The sequence below is a fragment of the Electrophorus electricus genome, chromosome 2 (assembly GCF_013358815.1).
Source record: "Electrophorus electricus isolate fEleEle1 chromosome 2, fEleEle1.pri, whole genome shotgun sequence".
Lineage (NCBI taxonomy): Eukaryota > Metazoa > Chordata > Actinopteri > Gymnotiformes > Gymnotidae > Electrophorus > Electrophorus electricus.
Window position 1 is genome coordinate 28,113,137 of NC_049536.1, and position 18,747 is coordinate 28,131,883.

General features: G+C 40.1%; 1 long non-coding RNA gene across 1 annotated transcript; it reads right to left on the reverse strand.

Annotated features, from left to right (window-relative positions):
* Nucleotides 1-1,631: 1,631 nt before the first annotated feature.
* LOC113584942 lies at nucleotides 1,632-3,181 on the reverse strand. The gene is made up of 4 exons (XR_004775753.1): nucleotides 2,845-3,181; nucleotides 2,147-2,287; nucleotides 1,808-1,860; nucleotides 1,632-1,717 (listed from the first exon to the last, which is right to left on the reverse strand). It is a non-coding gene; the product is annotated as an uncharacterized LOC113584942 (long non-coding RNA).
* Nucleotides 3,182-18,747: the final 15,566 nt, after the last annotated feature.

Below are 18,747 nucleotides of genomic sequence, written 5' to 3' on the forward strand. Positions count from 1 at the left end.
AGAAGAGAACGTGGCATGTTAGGGTTCAGGAGAGGACGAGGTAAGCTAGGGTGCTAGGGTTTAGTACAGGACGGGTAAGATAGTGTTTAGGAAGGACGCATTAAGATGCTAGGGTTTAGGAGAGGACATGGTAAGAAAAGGTGCTAGGGTTTAAGAGAGGACACCATAAGCTAAGGTGTTAGGGTTTAGGAGAGGACATGGTCAGATAGGGTGCTAGGCTTTAGGACACCATAAGATAACGTGCTAGGGTTTGGGAAGGACACCATAAACTACGGTGCTAGGGTTTAGGAGGGACACCATAAGCTAAGGTGCTAGGGTTTAGGAGAGGACACCGTAAGCTAGGGTGCTAGGGTTTAGAAGAGGACATCGTAAGCTAGGGTGCTAGGGTTTAGGAGAGGACATCGTAAGCTAGGGTGCTAGGGTTTAGAAGAGGACATCGTAAGCTAGGGTGCTAGGGTTTAGGAGAGGACATCGTAAGCTAGGTGCTAGGGTTTAGGAGAGGACATCGTAAGCTAGGGTGCTAGGGCTTAGGAGAGGACACCATAAGCTAGGGTGCTAGGCTTAGGAGAGGACATCGTAAGCTAGGGTGCTAGGGTTTAGGAGAGGACATCGTAAGCTAGGGTGCTAGGGTTTAGAAGAGGACATTGTAAGCTAGGGTGCTAGGGCTTAGGAGAGGACATCGTAAGCTAGGGTGCTAGGGTTTAGAAGAGGACATCGTAAGCTAGGGTGCTAGGTTTAGGAGAGGACATCGTAAGCTAGGGTGCTAGGGTTTAGAAGAGGACATCGTAAGCTAGGGTGCTAGGGCTTAGGATAAGACACTGTAACAGGGTGCTAGGGTTTAGAAGAGGACATCGTAAGCTAGGGTGCTAGGTTTAGAAGAGGACATCGTAAGCTAGGGTGCTAGGGTTTAGGATAAGACACTGTAACATAGGGTGCTAGGGTTTAGAAGAGGACATCGTAAGCTAGGGTTTTAGAAGAGGACATCGTAAGCTAGGTGGCTAGGGCTTAGGATAAGACACTAACATAGGGTGCTAGGGTTTAGAAGAGGACATCGTAAGCTAGGGTGCTAGGGTTTAGAAGAGGACATCGTAAGCTAGGGTGCTAGGGTTTAGAAGAGGACATCGTAAGCTAGGGTGCTAGGGCTTAGGATAAGACACTAACATAGGGTGCTAGGGTTTAGAAGAGGACATCGTAAGCTAGGGTGCTAGGGCTTAGGAGAGGACATTGTAAGCTAGGGTGCTAGGGCTTAGGAGAGGACATCGTAAGCTAGGGTGCTAGGGCTTAGGAGAGGACATCGTAAGCTAGGGTGCTAGGGCTTAGGATAAGACACTGTAACATAGGGTGCTAGGATTTTTTCAGATGAGGGAAGGGAGGTCCGCGGACCAAGGCTTAAGAGTCTCCTTTCACTACTGTTACTAATTGTCTTTATTGAACGTTTTACTAATAGGGATACTTGCTATACTGCACACTTATGTTAAAGGTTTTACTGTGTAATATAAAATAGGAAAATTGAAGTGGCCTGTTTGGTGAAATGAATGTTAAATTCTTCTGGCAGGTGTAAGAACAGTTGGCAGATAAACAAAAAATGATCCAGTGTGTAAGTCTGTACCTTTATATTTTCAAGCATATCACTGCTGGGTTTCCACCACCTCATTATCCACTTTTGCTCCTGGGTGCTGTAACTGGAGCTGGCGAAGGATCTCCAAGTCGAGCTCACCTGGAAATGATATGAGGTGTGTTACGTACCATCAGAATGTGCATAACACAGGTATAAGGGCTGTTATAATGCAGGTATGAAGAGTTGTACCTGTACCACTTCCCACTCCCATCATATTGAAAGTAGTTTTCCCTTCTCCGATACTGAGAGAGAGGAGAGAGAGAGAGAGAGAGAGAGAGGAGAGAGAGAGAGAGAGAGAAAGAGAGAGAGAGAGAGAGAGAGAGAGAGAGAGAGAGAGAAAGAGAGAGAGAGAGAGAGAGAGAGAGAGAGAAGAGAGAGAGAGAAAGAGAGAGAGAGAGACGTTTAAGATTAATTTAACAATAAATAAAATTCCACTTGCTACTCCAGTGGGTTAATAGTTTGTAAACATTAAGATTTAACGACAGAACCTAAGTATCTGCGTATACACAGTCACACAAAAGCGCGTACCTGGCCAGTATGGCAGGGAGAGGACCATTAAGGAAAGCCTTCACGCTCTTGTGTTCTGTGGAGCTCTCCAAGAAAACCTGGAAGGCTTTCTTGTATTCGGAATCATTGTCCAACAGGCTGGCCAAAGTAGCTGCCATCTTTCTAAAACCAAAAACATCAAATCAGCAAATCAATCTATCAAAAACGTTCTTACGCATCGCCTGGGATCTAACACGAAACGAACAGCGAGTGACGCGCGATTACAAGCAGGCAGGTAAAACCGGCGTGAGCGTCACCCATGAAGTGTTTTGGAAACAGTAACGTTACGTTCAGGAAAAAATGGGTAATTCTTTTATGCTTGCTGTAGATCGCCATTTTTGAACGTGTGCTCGCGGCTTCCTTGTGGAGTCTCCACAAAAAAAATTAAAAGAAAATTAAATCTAAATTATATCTATCCACACATCCATACAGCTCTATTCAAACCCACTCTGCACACGATTTATGTTTTTACATTTCTTTCGTTAAGTCTTTAAGGTTTACAGCAGAGTTTAACTACATTCTTCCACAACTAGCAGCCACCACGAGGGACTGGGTGAAATACAATTTAATTCCTAACTTTGTGAGATCGGATTTCCACAAGACAATTAAAAACATTATTTTCCTGCAGATCGATAGTGAAATTCAGCTTGGCTTCTTTTTTTTAAAACAGCAGGACTTACCTCTCCCTCTAGTGAGTGATGAGTGCTAACAAATGCTACCACGCGCACCTTTAAAGACCCAGTAAAGCTGCGTCACAGGTTTATGCTGATACTAAAGCATGAGATGGTAACTGTCTTAAATTCCTGACACAGGGTTTGGCTGCAGCCTTCCTACAAGATAGACCCGTTTTTAGAAAAATGCCTACCACGGTAAGGTGGACCGGCTGGAGAACAACGCGACTGTTAGGCATGAACAAGTTAAAACATTATTAAAAATGAGTAACTTTTAAAATAAGTTTATCGTGCAAGATAGTTAGCAGTACTGTGGAAAAAAAAAAATATCGGCCAGCTACCAAAGTGACGTTGTGTTAATGGGGTGTCGGTGTTGGGCATCCTTGTAGTCTATGCACAACCTCATGTTAGTCATGCACGGTCAAGTGGGCAGAGACAGTTTACAAATCGATCTTGCAAATGCCGAGTCAGTTTCGGCAAAAGTATAAAACTGTCTATACCCGTTTTTTGTTGTTGTTCCTAATCATATAAACATTAAGGTCACAATATTTCGACATTGTTATTATCACTTGAAATGGCCACAGAGCAACGAATACCATGTTGTCACGCTGTTGTAGTTTGCAATCGGCGAATCTATTTTATTTACGTGCGGTTAAGTGAAAGCGAGCGCGCAATGACGGGCATGTCTGGAGCTCGCGCAATTACGGGTGGCGAAAACCTGTTCTTATTAGCTAATGGAATTTTAAAAGTTAGGTTATACATAGTTTTAATAGGTTTACCGTGGATTTTACTTGTTAATTCAGTTTAAAGAGACAAAAAGGCAACTATGATGTAAAGTTCATGAATAAACTGCTTCCATGCCAAAGCCGTTTTTAACAGTATGGAATCTATTAATATGGAATCTATTAGGTAATATGTAATTCATATGTAATAACTGTCAGTATAGCTATCATTGTGAAGGAAAGGACACAGGGTTAGGTTAATGTTAATGTAAAGTGCAGTGTTTGGGATCAACAGCTTAATGTTTATACCAAATATAAAGAGTCTGAAAGAGTCAGAATAAACGTATTTCTATTACAGGATGGCTGGATTGAAGAAAAGCATGCAGTTAAAAGAAGGAATTTAGAAGTGGAGTATTTAAGTGATAGCTGTGGATCTACGAGCCAATATGTACAAATATATTAATTTTTGTTGCTTCTTTGCTTAACTCATGAAGACAAGACTGCCAAAGGTGCATTGGGTGTTGTGTTGGTAACAGAAGAAAACTCTACCAGCCTTCTTCCTGGCAAAATCACAGATGTGTTGTTGATTGTGGAGGAGCAAGTTGGCCCTTATGTAGCCCATATGTTTATCTTTCTTATGGGTCTTTCCTGTGCCTTAAACATCAGTCATCCCAAGGACCTAAGGTGCATATTTGAGATCATACAAAATGTGATCATAAAATTGATGAACCCACAGTCAGCCAGACTGCACTGGCTCTGTGACAATCTGTTGCAGAAAACCTCCTGTAGCCTAATGACAGCATATTACTCCTGTCAGGTTTGTCATGACACCATGGTTGCTAAATCCCTCCATATTCTGGTGTTATAATTCCTAATACATTAATGATAAATATACATTAAGAGAATAAAAATGCAGACTCAAGAATTGTTTGAAGAGAAAATCTGATCCCACTCCTTTATTCCAGGTTTGGGGTTAGGGTTAGATATTTTAATTTTAAAGAACATAAAAGTTAAAACAAGTAGGTTACTTATTAAATCAAATCACAATGACGAGGAAACAAAAGAGTGGGTCAAAGTGTGAGTGACCTCTAGGCAGGCTGCCTGAACTGTGAGAAATGTAAGGTGCTGGAAGACAATTCCTGTGGGCTTCAGTAAAGACTGAAATTAGGGTGAATTCGAAACAGGTGTGAGTGGTAAGACAAGTAATGTTCTGGTGGTTGGGCTGGGCGGAGGAGGAGCTGTGAGATAAGGCGTGGTGTGAGTGTGCGCCTGGGTTTGTCCTATTGGCTGGATGCCAACTGAACCATGTCACAGAAACAATGCATGCTATAAATACTCTAACTGTACACCAACAAGGAGTTTCTTATGATGTTCCCAGTTAATATCGTCCTGCTGAAAAGTGTTTTAATGATGTACTATTAAATGTTACAACATATATGTATATCCTGTAAAAAACGGTCTGTGTTGTCTTGCCTTTTGGATTTTTTAAAAATAGGCCTTTATAGGTGTTATAGCCAGAGTGCTGCATGGCGCTGAGCAGGACGCACAGACTCCTTGAACGCAGACAGACGTTTATTTACATAGAACGCAGAAAACGGTGGCACTCACACATAACGCAATCAGTGAACACGGATACATATAACTATCTCGAACAATGTGGATGTTAACAAGACGGCACGAACATACACGTTTAACATGGAGACACATAGATACGAACAATGACCAACGACGAGGAGCACACTGTCAGCGGTTTAAATAGACATACAAACACTTAACGTCTAAACCCTGTACAGGTGTGTGCCCTCACGGAGGGTGTGGCTACAAACAAATGAACTGCCTGCACGCGGCAGCTCGTACCACGTAACTGGGGGGGGGGGCGTTCCGTGACAATAGGCTTGAGGTTTGTCACACAAACTCAGTTCTTTTTAATTGATAAAAACACTTGGTGAGAATTTAAATAAATGGCCTTATTGCTTTCCTTTTTTTGTAGATGACATATTTGTGTTCCAAGTCTGTAACGAGGGAGGCGTAATGTGCGAACCCACTTGCGAAGTGCCGACGCGCTGGATGGTACGTGAAACGGAACTAATGAGTGATACCATAAGGAACGTGACTAAGAACATAATTAACTATAGATTTAATAACAAAAACGTGCAAACAAAAGCAGAACAAATGACAGAACAACAGGCTAACAAGGCGAGTAAGGGAACCGGAAAAAAAAGGGGCGTACACTTAGGGAAGACTAACGCAGAACAATGATAAATATAACGATGAGCATAAAGACTTAGACCAGCGGGAATAACACAGAACCGCACTACGTAAGATAAACAATATTTACGACGAAGATACAGGTAACAGAACTAAACAGAGAACAAACGCGCTCTAACTAGAAACCATGAAAACCAGGGTATGACCCCCCCCCCCCCCCAAAAAAAAAAAAGCCCGACGAAGAAGACACGTTGGGACGGGGATTTTATAAGACTACAATCAGGGATAAACTCAGAACAGCTGGAGACTAAGGGGAGGAGTCAGGGAGCCATAGAGACGAACGTAAACCCGGAAGTAACTAGGTTGCCGGGAAACGGGGAACGATCCGGTCTGTGGCCGTGACAGTACCCCCCCCCCCCCCCCCCCCCGCCTGACCAAAGAGGGACAAGCAAAACCAGAAACCTAAAGTACAAATGAAGGACTAGGCTCAGGACGGGCGGCGTTTTCTTTGCAGTTAAATGTGGTTGCGGGTCATTTTTGACCCTTAAGACAACACAAGGGTTGATATCATGATTTAAGTCGTTTTTTGTATCTGCATTAGCAATAGCATCTCCGGCTAAACAAGGCTATACTCAAAATTATTTAACGACTTAAGGAGACTGTAAAGAACTGTATTCAGGCACCGGTTTTCAAAATAAATGTATCAGGATCAAAGGAATCAGTTCAAATGAGAATATCACTTTTTCGAAACAGATGAACGTCTAAACCCTTGCAAATGACTGTAACACCAGTAAAAACAATAACAACAGCTAAAGCAAGTGAAGTGCAGTAAGCAAAGTAACAGAACAGAGGCATGAGATGAAAAAATGAATATTGTTTTGTGTAAGAAACACCGAGAAACCTTCACATTGACCAGTACCCAAAAACACTCACACTAGCTAAGTGTTAGTATGAATGCTGACATACCTGTTGGACATAAAAACACAATCAAAAGACTCCCTAACTACACACTATACTATGTTACTATACACAAACATCATAAAAAAGGGATGTATATAAAGGTTGGGTTGATTGAAGACTATTACCAATGTACACAGACCAAGCTGAGGTGCCAAAAGGGCAAACCAATCTCAGAATGTGAACACAAAGCAAAGCAGAATCACAATGATGAAGAAACACAAGAGTGGGTGAAACAAAGAATGAGCGACCTCTAGGCAGTCTGCCTGAACTGTGCCTCCAGACGACCTCCAGAGCCACACGACAGCACATCCGGACGGGCCAATGGCTCAAACCCATGGCAGAGCAACCAAAACACGGAAACAGTAAATAAGGGCTCAAAGCCGCACAACCTGGAGAAACGGACAGGTACAGACAGAAGAAAACACACCACAGCCAGACTACACACAGCTAGACTACACACAGTCATACTGCGCAATAGCAAGATTAAGCGGGACAAAACTTTAATCTACTCCAACCTTCAGTCAGGATTAAATGGCATTTTGGGGTCTTTCAAAACCCAGAGCTAAAATCTAGGTTTAATACAAAAAAAAGAAAATTATGTTTATACTACAAGGCAAGGTGGATTTGGGGCAGATGAAAGGCAACTTTCTTGCAGAAATTACTTAAAAGCCACATTCGAGTAATAAGTAATAGTAACTTATATAATAACTAGAAAGGCAAAGTTCTTGAACAAACTAATACTAACATAAGTATTAGTATATAATACTATACTATAAGATCTTATAGTTGCAAGTTGATGTAGATTTGTAAGTATCTGTATGGTAACACTGTAGTAGAGAAATAACTTATTTGGTAGTAATATGGAGGAGGACTTTGAAAATTCTATAACTCCAAGACCTTGTGTGGTCTTAATCCAGGCCTGAGCACAGTGTGTAGCTCTGGCAGCAACTACTAGGCAAGCGCTAACATAGGCTAATCTATTCGAATTATGACAAATCTACACTGTGCTGTTTAAGAACAGTGACCCTACTGACCTGCTTGTGCCATAACATAGCCACATCTCATTTGCTCATTAGTTCCCAAACAAAATATGGATGAGAGCTGTGTACTTCAGCAAATAAAGATCAGAAAAACTATTTGCTTTTGGTTATGTTGCCTAAGCCTTGTTAAGAGACATTAAGAAACACAGGTGATGTAGGCAGAATGCAAAAAGTGGAAAAAAAAGTGGAACAAATGCAACGCAGAATACCACAAAGTATGAACATAATCAACAACCAGCCCTCTGTCCTTAGTAACTCCCAACAATAAGAAGAAACATGTATGACAAACGGCAAAGATGAGCATTATAGCATATGCTCGAACACCTTATGCGTATAACAATTTAGAATACAACTTCAGGTGCATAAAAATAAATAGATCTTAACTTTTAGTTCTAAATTACCTGTTGATAGTTAATTTACATGGTAATGTTTGTTTTTCATTGACACACTTTTTCAGCTGGCCAAGGGCATGCCGCCCCAGGTTACGGCCGCTGTTGAGCTGCATTCTCATCTAAGGTGAGATTTTCCATGAATCATAGATCGTTTGCCTTCAAGAACCACTACGTTTTAGCAGTTTTCCAGAGCATTTCTCTGCAGGGAGACACTAAATGATACATGATGCATGAATTATGAACACAAACTGAAATCTAAATGTAAGCAGGAAATAAATGTTTTATAAAGAATACAGAACTTTGTTTTTTCTTTGTAACAGAAATAGAAAGATGAGAGAAAAGAATGCGTGACATGGCAGGGACCAGCCAAAGCGAGAGTTACACTTGAAGCGTCCAGTTCACGGGGGGTGTCTACTTCACAGGGCCTCCAGTTCATGGGGTGTCTATTTCATGCCGTTTCCTGTTCCTGGTGCTTAAATAAGAGAGAGAAACAAAAAGGCAAACAAAGGACAGGTGAAGGCAATCAGTAATCAGGGGTTGGAAGGAGGCGGGTGCAGCGTGTGTGTGCTGGATGCCTGGTGGACAGTGACACAGAGTATAAGAATAAAATCTGATTTGTAGGTTTGTGTGTGCATTTCGGAGAACAAGCCTTGGAAAATGAGAATGAACATTAGAAGCCCATAATCTTATAAAAAGTAGCTACTTGCACAAGAAAGGATTCAGAACATATACAATAAATATCGCAAATTCAAATGACCATACACCAATGTCTCTTTCTCCCCATGAGTCTAAATTCATGCTCACAGGCCTTTCTCTTGAACTGTTATCACCGGATCTTCCAAGGTTGTGACCCAGAAGCAATGTTCAGCATTGGAGCTACGGAAGGACACACTCCAACCTTGGGTTTAATGTCTTCCTTATGTTGTTCTGCCAAGCCAGACAGCTGTAGGTTCCCTGGCTTCCTCTAACATTCATTTGCAAGCTTTTCTTCAACAGCTGCAGCTTCTTGCTTATAGGTTTCACATTTCTGCCTTAATTCACCAATTTCAACATGGATGACAGCAGCATCATTGCGAATGTAATCCAGTTTCTCCTGAAGGCTTCAGTGCTGTATTGCATGATACCTTGGATTGGATTTGAGCAGGACATTTCATTTATCAGCTCGTACATGATTAACATAGAAGCGTCTTAGTTCTTCTTTCCATAAAGACTCTGTGGAACCTTGTCTGTGCTCTTGTTACAAACAGCACCCTTAGCATGTGATTGAAGCTTGTGAGCATTTCTCTCCTTCACCAGCTTTAGAGGCTCCGAGTCTGATTAACAGTTAGCATTGTTAGATTCCATGTTTTTTCCTGATCTAGTCCCATTCAGCCAGGATGTCTTGTCTATAGTAATTCCACCCTTTGGAAAGAAGAGACATTACCATTTTTCTGATGAATCAACATCAACATCAACTACAGTGTCTGGGGCCACATTTCACACCTATGCATAATTCTCCAGCTTCAAACTGGATAATGAGTCAGGCCGTCTCACAGACCATTAGAGAATGCCACAGTCTTTCCTCATATGCTGCTGTTCCTTCAGTTGGCCAATTGAACCAGCAAATAAACGCTTTTTCTTGATTATTCTACATGTTGCCTGAGGTAACCGCTTGGTCAACTGAGGCATGGAAGCAGGATACAGTACTGAGAGGTTTGTATTGATGTCTATCTTGGTAAACACATAGGAGCAACAAAACAACCATGGCACAGAAGATCAAACAGACCAAACAACGACAGATGCGACACTACAAAACACTGGGACTCACAAACAAAGAAACAAAAGGCACAACAAACATGGGAAGAAGTAAAACAGGGAATAGTGCCTTCACAGACACATATGTAGGAAAATATATGCTGGGGAAGGTGAAGCCAACCAAGGAACATCTAAGGATGGGTATTATCACTGGTGCTGTAGATAAGAGGTGGAGAGAGGGAGGAGCACAGAAACCAAAACACAAATACATGGCACAACGGCACTCTGCTGTACGTGAAGATTTGTTTCCATGAGGAAAACCACTCATGTGCTAGAGGACAACCACTTTCACGTGTGTGAAGAGCTACTTGCACACGCGAGTGGGTTTCTTCACAAACAAGCAGAGAATTACTGGAGAAAAATCAGACCAACGCTCTTATTTCTGTTGCCTTGTTTTAACACTGATTCCTTCTGTGTGTAATCCATCAGATCTTAATGTCAAATAAATAACGATGGTGAAATAATATAACGAAAATAAATAAATAAAAGTTTAAAAATAGTTCAAACACACACAAGGACTAACTCAATAACCCAAGGTGCATCTGTGTCTGCAAAGCCAACTGTTGACTCAAAACACGTCACCTTTGTTTACATTGGAACTTAGCACAGGGGGTGTGTCGAGAATCCTTCAGTCACAGACAGGCATCTGTGATAGTGATACTTTTAAATGTCACCAGCATTTACCAACGCTGAGGCCAAACCTACACCCTTGTAGAATGATTTGGACATGCAATGAGACAGAAGATACGGATACACAGAGTCTGAATGAGTTTCTACAGGAATAAAAACACAAAGGCAACAGTGAGACATGAACAGGAATTACGTAAACGACTCGGGCAAAAGTAAGAATAAACTTAAGACTATGAAAACAGCAAAAATACAAAACAAACTAGAAACTCAAATGAACATACAGAACTCGCAGAAATGATTAACATGAGAAGCGACACACGAAACACAGGCAGAACCAGTCCGAGCTACAAAAATTAGAAACAAGGACTAGAGACACGAAGCAGACCACCAACAATAATCAACAAAGTAACTAGCAATACACAGGGTGTAATAACTACACACGCAATAGAAGGACAGAGTACTAAACGAGGCGGAACAGAACAAAACCCAAAACAAAACAAAGAATCACAAGGAAGGGGGTTGCAGTTCACATGGCGGTGCCCTTCCATGTGATTCTTTATTTTGTTTTTTTCCTGTTCTGCTTCGTTTAGTTCTCCGTCCTTCTGTTGCTGCCACCAGGGGAGGAGAAACGTGACCCACTGGCCACAGCAGAGGACTTTCCATACTCATTAAAACATCCAGTGACCACCTGTGCCATGTGAACTGGGGCACTGTCAGACCAGAAGAGTGATGAAATGTTAATCAAAGCTTTGGCAGTACAAATGTAAATATTTGTAATGCTGATGAAGCACCATTGAATTGAACTGAACTGAATATGAACTGAATTGAAATGAATTGAAATGAAATCCCAAACTAGAAATACTCACAGAAATGTTATCATAAGATAAAGTTGATCAGCTACAATAACCCTTTGCAATAACCCTTCTTTCTGAGGGGAGAGATGGGTCCCCAACATACACTCTTAAAAGGTTGAACTTTCAGCCTTGTCCAAAGTCTTGTAGTTTCCTTCTCTTTTAATTTTGCACTAGTGCATATCACAGGCAGCGACTGCCTGTCTGACCACAAATTCCAGCGTTTTTCTCTCATGTCTTTGCAGTGCATCTAAACGCAGATTTCATCTGAGTCACTGTTCAGTTTAGAGGCTTGGTGACCATGTTTCAAAATAAATTAGTTTCCTTCCATCTGGATGCAAAGTCAAGTTCAACTGCATCAGGTGAATATTTTGTAATGTTTTGCCAAAGTGTTTTCTAATACCTTGAACACTGAAGAAATTGTATTAGAGTTTGTGTTAGTGATTAAAAAGTCCATAGTTTGTAATTAGTGAACATTCACCAAGGCAGAATTAAATATATAAGGTAGCGTTTTTAGCCAACTGGATTGTACTGCTGCTCTGTGAATATCTTCCAGGATGAAATTCATATTCTGTGTTTTAATGCAGCAAGAGACTTCACATTGCACACTTCCACACAGCCAGTCAAAACTGAGTTCCCGAGAACATCCTTGGTCTTGCCCATCACTGTCAAAAGTGTATTAAACTGTTGCCCGAGTAGAAGAACAGTTGAGCATTGGCCAAATTCTTAACATGTGGGTGAGGGTGTTTTTTTTCTCACACAAGCAGTTCTCCTCATGTGTGAGGATTCTCTTACCTCGTTTGTGGTTTTTGCCACGTTTTTATATCATAAAATTTCTGAAATGACAGTGGATATAACGCCATGGAGTAATCTGGGATTCTCTAATGTTTTATCTACTTTGAACTATAAAAACTCAAGCCACCTGGTAACATTCGAGCCATGTGAGTAACACTAAGTGCCACCCCCACTTATGCAGATAGAAGACTTTTTGCCCCACTGAACTGAATAGGCACGCACTCTCTTGTTGTATCCTATAATCTTGGCACAGACATTTTTATGCCTTTCTTTAATGCCTTGCATAACAAGTGTAACAGCAATTCACCCCAGGCTCAACCTCTTCAATAGAGATACCTGTTTGTGCAAACACCAACTCACCAATTAAGTTGACAGTAGAATAGGTACCAGAGACATTAAATACAGACCAAATATATATCTGCAATTAACAATCACTTGACAACCACCGACTCTCCCACTCTTACACTATTAAACATGAACCATTACCCTTTCTTACCATTTTTTACCCTTTAATATCCGTTCTTACCCTTTTACCTCTTTTACCCCTTTACTAATGCCACAACAGCTCTGCTATGGACAACAATTCTTAGCTCTCATCTTAAACTCCTAAAGGTTGCTCCAGCAGCAGTCTGGCAGAACAGTCGCTTGTTTGAAATGCACACCAGTTCAGAAGAAAACCACACCCTAAAGTCATGTAACCGTGATACCCAGTCATTGTCCTGATAATAACATCAACTTAGACACTAATGCCACTAATGATTTAGAGGATCATAATCGTGGTTCTAACTACTGAATTTTGAAACTAAATCAGAAATCACAAAAATTACCACAATAATTATGTTACTTTAATCAGCAAAAAAAGATGAGCATTCAGTCATCTCTGTTTACAGCAGGGGAGGCCGTGGTACTTCCTTTGCCTGCACCAGACACTATGACAGTTCATTTTCAGTTAACTTGAAGTCCAAAACCTCCCTTACATCCGAGTGTGGTTCAGTGAGTCGAGGTTCTTGTTAGATCACCAAGGCCTAATTCCATGTCTTTAGAGAGCGTGGTGTCATAACTTGCTAAGGTGCTGGTCTTTTCTAATGGAGAGATAATTTGGCAAGAACATTGGAAAGGTCAAGCCTTGTTCATGTACAAAAGCTGTATACCCAACAGATCTTTTTGTGTTATCATCAACTTCATCTACTAGGACTTTGTAACCTCCCGAAAAAGGAAAGGCATCTATGTCCATATTGTCTTTGTGGCCTGTCCTGGGTATCACAGTCGAGCTACGTCAGCCCGGTGTCACCATTTCCTGGAATTAGTAAAGAGTCCCAGATTTTAATAGTGTAATACCAGAAGGCTGCTTCTGCTTCACCAAGGTTTTTGTGCTTCATCCTGGGAACATTAAATGAAGCAACTCTTGATCTCAAAGCACAATTTGGAATCCCCTATCCTTGGAATCCTCTCTCCTAGGAATCCCCTAGGCTTGGAATCCTCTATCCTAGGAATCCTGTAGCCTTGTAATTCCCTTTACCTGGAAACCTCTATCCTAGGAATCCTGTAACCTTGTAATTCCTTATACTTGGAATCCTCTATCCTCTGCTGAACTGAATTTACTTTCTAATGTGGCTTCATCCCAAAGAAACACTGCTTGTTCCATCGCTTTATATAATCTAAAATATGGGCATATAAACTACCCCTTATAAATGCCATTATACCTCTACTAGACACAATAACACACACCTTAAAATCATGAAAAGTTATGAAAGTGATAGCTAGACATAGTGACAGATAGATTGGTTGCTAGAAACTGTATTTAAATTTTTTATTAGTTTATTATAGATTTATACTTTAGGGCAAGCATTTTATAGTCAATGCAGAATTGAACTGTCAGCCAGTGCAAAGATGAGATAATAGGAGTAATACAATTAGGTTCTCTGATTCTAATGAACACACTAGCTACAGCCTGCTAAACCAGCTGGAACATGTATAGTGACTTAGAGCATCCAACCAGAAAGGCATCACATCAGTCAGGTCTGTTACTCTGCGCTGCTGATGCCAATGCTAAGCACGTGGACTACGATAAAAAGCCCCATTCATGTCACATGGCCACAGTCCAGGCAATCAGGACCACATACACAAGTGATTCAAACCTGATTTGAAAAGATCAGATTTGCATGTCCACATAGCCATAAAAAAATCAGATCTGTGTCACATTTAAGGCAAAACATTGGATTTGAGTTACTTGAGCCTGACAACTCATTTGCTGCACACAAACCCCAACCTCTTTTTCCAACATGGATGCCCTTTTATTCAAATGCAAATAATTTTGCTGCCTAAACAAATAAAGACACAAATACAAACACTGAGTTTCTGCACATCTCTAGACCATAAAAAATAAACAAATTAATATTGTACCGGGCCACAGTGAATCACTGGATTCAATGTCTATAGCTTCAAGTTTCATTTTTCTGTTTACTCAAACTTTTGTAAGTCGTTTTGGATAAGAGCGCCTGCCAAATGCTGTAAATGTAAATGTAGGTCTAAATGTAACTCAAAATTATTTACAAGCTTTTTCTCCAAATAGATGGTTGTCAAGGTGATGGTGTCATACATGCTAAGTAGCAGTACCACAGGCAGATGTATGTTCTAGTTCAATTGTATCTCAGTTTTTACACCTAGATTATGGTATTAGTACATATTTTAATGTGCTTGAAATATCAGTTTTAGATATCAGGTTTCAGCTTAATGATTCTATATTTTCTTATGATATGAACAGTGATGACATATAATGTGAGCATAAGCAGCACATGAGGTCACAGTTCCTGTGACATTTGGGGGAATGAAGTGTCTTCATTCTCCATTACAAAAAGTAACAAAAGACTGCAGCAAGCAGAAACAAAACAAAACAAAAAATAAAGACAGTCCATAATCAGGTGATTGGGAGCAGGCAGGTGTGTGTGTGTGTGTGTGTGTGTGTGTGTGTGTGTGTGTGTGTGTGTGTGTGTGTGTGGTGTGTGTGTGTGTGTGTGTGTGACAGTGGGCCTGTGGTGCCTGGTGCACCGTAACAGTTCACCATGGAAATGCAAAATACAAATATCCTTAAAAAACACACACACATGAACGTTGTGCCCATAGGCACTACAAAGCAATTTTTATAGTAGTAGTAATAATAATAATTATAGATAGATAGATAGATAGATAGATAGATAGATAGATAGATAGATAGATAGATAGATAGATAGATAGATAGATAGATAGATAGATAGATAGATAGATAGATAGATAGATAGATAGATATAGATATGTAAACAAATATAGCCAGGTAAAACATTGTGGGAGTGCTGAATGAACCTTGACCTCTGCTTTCTCACCAAACCTGTGTGGAACCCGTAGGAAAACAAAAGCAAGTTTAAGCAGGTTTGGCGCCAAATGTCCTGGCACTTGACAAAATCTGCTTAGTACTGACTGAGTTATTTCCTTCCAACATGCGAGGTCTGTCTCTAAGTTCTCCTCTTGGGCTGTTAGAAGACTGGATGACAGAAGACTGAACAACAGTGCTACACATGTTCCTTAAGCTTTCAGGGCGAATCAAGTTAATAATTGTAATTAGTTGGATGAGGTGATTAAATCCTGCATAGCTGTATTACAGGGAACACACCCAGGGGACTCTGAGGTCAAAGATAAAGAGAATCACAGACAAATTTCAGACAAAATGTTTCCTCTATTATGACCATGGCACACCTGAAATACCACCACAGGTACACCTGAAATACCACCACAGGTACACCTTAAATACTGACTCAGACACACACTCCTACAGCCAAGGCCAACACATCCACCTCTGCTTAAATCTAATTTTTTTCTCGCTTGTAGAGTGTATAAGTATACTTGGGTTTATGAAAGATGCTATATAAATTTATTATTATTATTATTAGTAGTAGTAGTAATAGTAGGAGTATTATTATTATTATTATTATTATTATTATTAGTAGTAGTAATAGTATTATTATTATTATTATTATTATTAGTATTATTATTATTATTATTATTTCCCATATCCGGGTATATTACAAAGAAGTCAAACTAACCCTTTCCACCCTTCTCCATCTTAGCCAGGCCTGGAATTGAGGGCTCACCCTCAACAACCGTGAAACAGCTGGCCTCATTACACAACTTTAACATGTTTTCTGGCTATCCTTATTTCTATATATCTTTATTTGTCTATATCTTTATTTTTCTATATTTTTATTTTCCTACAACGCGCATGCTCACGGGGTTAGTTGTTCCTTCGTCTACAATAGCTCCTACCCCGTGCTCTGACTTGCTCAACTCTAGGGTACACACTGCCACCCTGTGGTTAACTAACAAAATGGCATTAATAAAAGAGCCGTTCACCTCGGGGCCTGTGTTTCTCTAGTCACCCACGACAAGCCCTCTCCCCCTGGCCGCTACACAACTATTTCCATGTCTGTAATGACAACAAACTAAACACTGACAGGTTTAAGAGGACGGTTGCGTGTATACAATATATAGCTTCGGTGTCAACCGTATGTTTGTAGTTAAGAAACATCATTAAAATAACATTTGGAAGCAGAAATATTTTTCTTAATCTTAAGGTTTAATAATTTATTCTAGTCATTCACACCTTCATTTTTGTTCTGCATGTTGGCTGTTACAAAACCGGTGATTTCAAGATGTTTTGTCTGTACTGTGTGTTTCGTCTGTACTGTGTATTTCGCCTGTACTGTGTGTTTCATCTGTACTGTGCTCTGTACGTTTTGTCTGTTCTGCACGTTTCGTCTGTACTGTGCTCTGTATCTCAAGCCTGGGCCTTTAACATCCTAAAGCCCACAAACAACTATTAGCAGGTCCCACTTAAGGCTACCTGCCACACCGCCATCGAAATGATACATCTGTGTGAAATATTTTTTAAAATTTTGATATGGGCTACTTTTACCTACTGTATGAACGTAGCCTAAAACTATGGTGTTAGATTTAAATTAAAACGTGTCGTATTCGTGAATTGTCAATCAAAGACGTATATGCTATCCTGAAGGTAAATGAGTTAAAGGCAAAAAACAAAACGTTACGTACGTAATGTTCCGTTTTTAGATCCGCAAGCATGCACTTCGTTGTGTACTTTTTACTCATTCTGGTAAACTTGTACATGTTTGCATCTCGATTTGCTGCATGAAAAAATATAAAGTCAAAAACCTAGAGAACTGTGTGATGCCGGCGACTATGGTAACACGAGCAAAGTCGGTTCATGGTCGGTATTGCTTGACCCGATAAAAGATCCTGGCTTTATTTGCGCTTAAACTTTAAAGGCCATCAGAGCATTCAGTCCGAGTTCGCTAAGGATGGCTAATGATTAGCTCGCCATTATTCACTGTACTCTGGTAAGTTAATGATATTTTATGGTAAACTCACCAACACTAGGTTCATTATTCACTGTACTGACTAATTCTGATAATTGTTCCATTGATATATAGTCTATTAATAGATTTTTTTTGTTTTAATAATACGAATAGATTAATAGAGCCAGTGGGTAATACTAATGTTATTGTTTGCTTTCCAATTCATAAGTATGTTTCCTTGGGGTGTCAATTATTAATACTATATATAGTATCCTGTTTTGTTTGTTTTTTTTTTAATTGTCGTATTGGTTGATTATGTCTAAAGACGATGTTGTATAGATAGAATTATTTAAAGCATGGGATATGTGGGTGAGGATGTCTTGCCAAACTGGTTGATAGGTGTGCACTGTTGTGTTTTCAGTAAGTATGTACAGGTTACTGAGTCCCATTTTAAGCATCTTTTGTGTAGTGTAATGTACTCTGTATTATTTTGTACTGAATGCATTGTAGGTTAGTATTGCTGGTCATGTGGTAATTATTATGACACACTTTAATCCAAACTCGGCATCCAGGGGCTAGTAATAAATTTTCCTCATAGTCTCTTAATGGGAGTGTAACTGTGTGGTTACTACATTTCACTATTTTTTAATATCTTAGATAATAAGTTTTTTAGGCATTAGGAATGGTTCTAAATTATGATATGTATGTAGATAAGTCTGGCATATTTGAATTGATTTTTGAACACATAATTGATTTTAGCTGACGGTATTGGCTGTGGAAGTGATGTTAAAGTAACGTTATGATAAATTTGTTTAAGCTGTGTCATGCCTTTTTCTATCTAATGTAAAGTTTAATATTTATTTGTTGATGGTAAAGTCCAGGTTGTCAAGTACCTTGGCCATTGATCCAAGATCACTTCCAGCCTGCTTGAAGGCTTGTTTAAGTGAATGATGGGAGAATTGAAGAGGAGACTTTGTTTTTAAGATGAGTGAAATAGATGATAAAACTCCCTCACATGGAGTCTCAAGTTAAACCTGAGATCCAAATCAGATCCAAGAGTTGGCTCTTATTGGTGAGCTGAGCCAACTGACATGACTCACTAAAGAGTTGACACACCTGTCACTGTATGAGCATTAGTGCTGGAATTACATAATCTGCAGTTAGTGTGGCAGCAC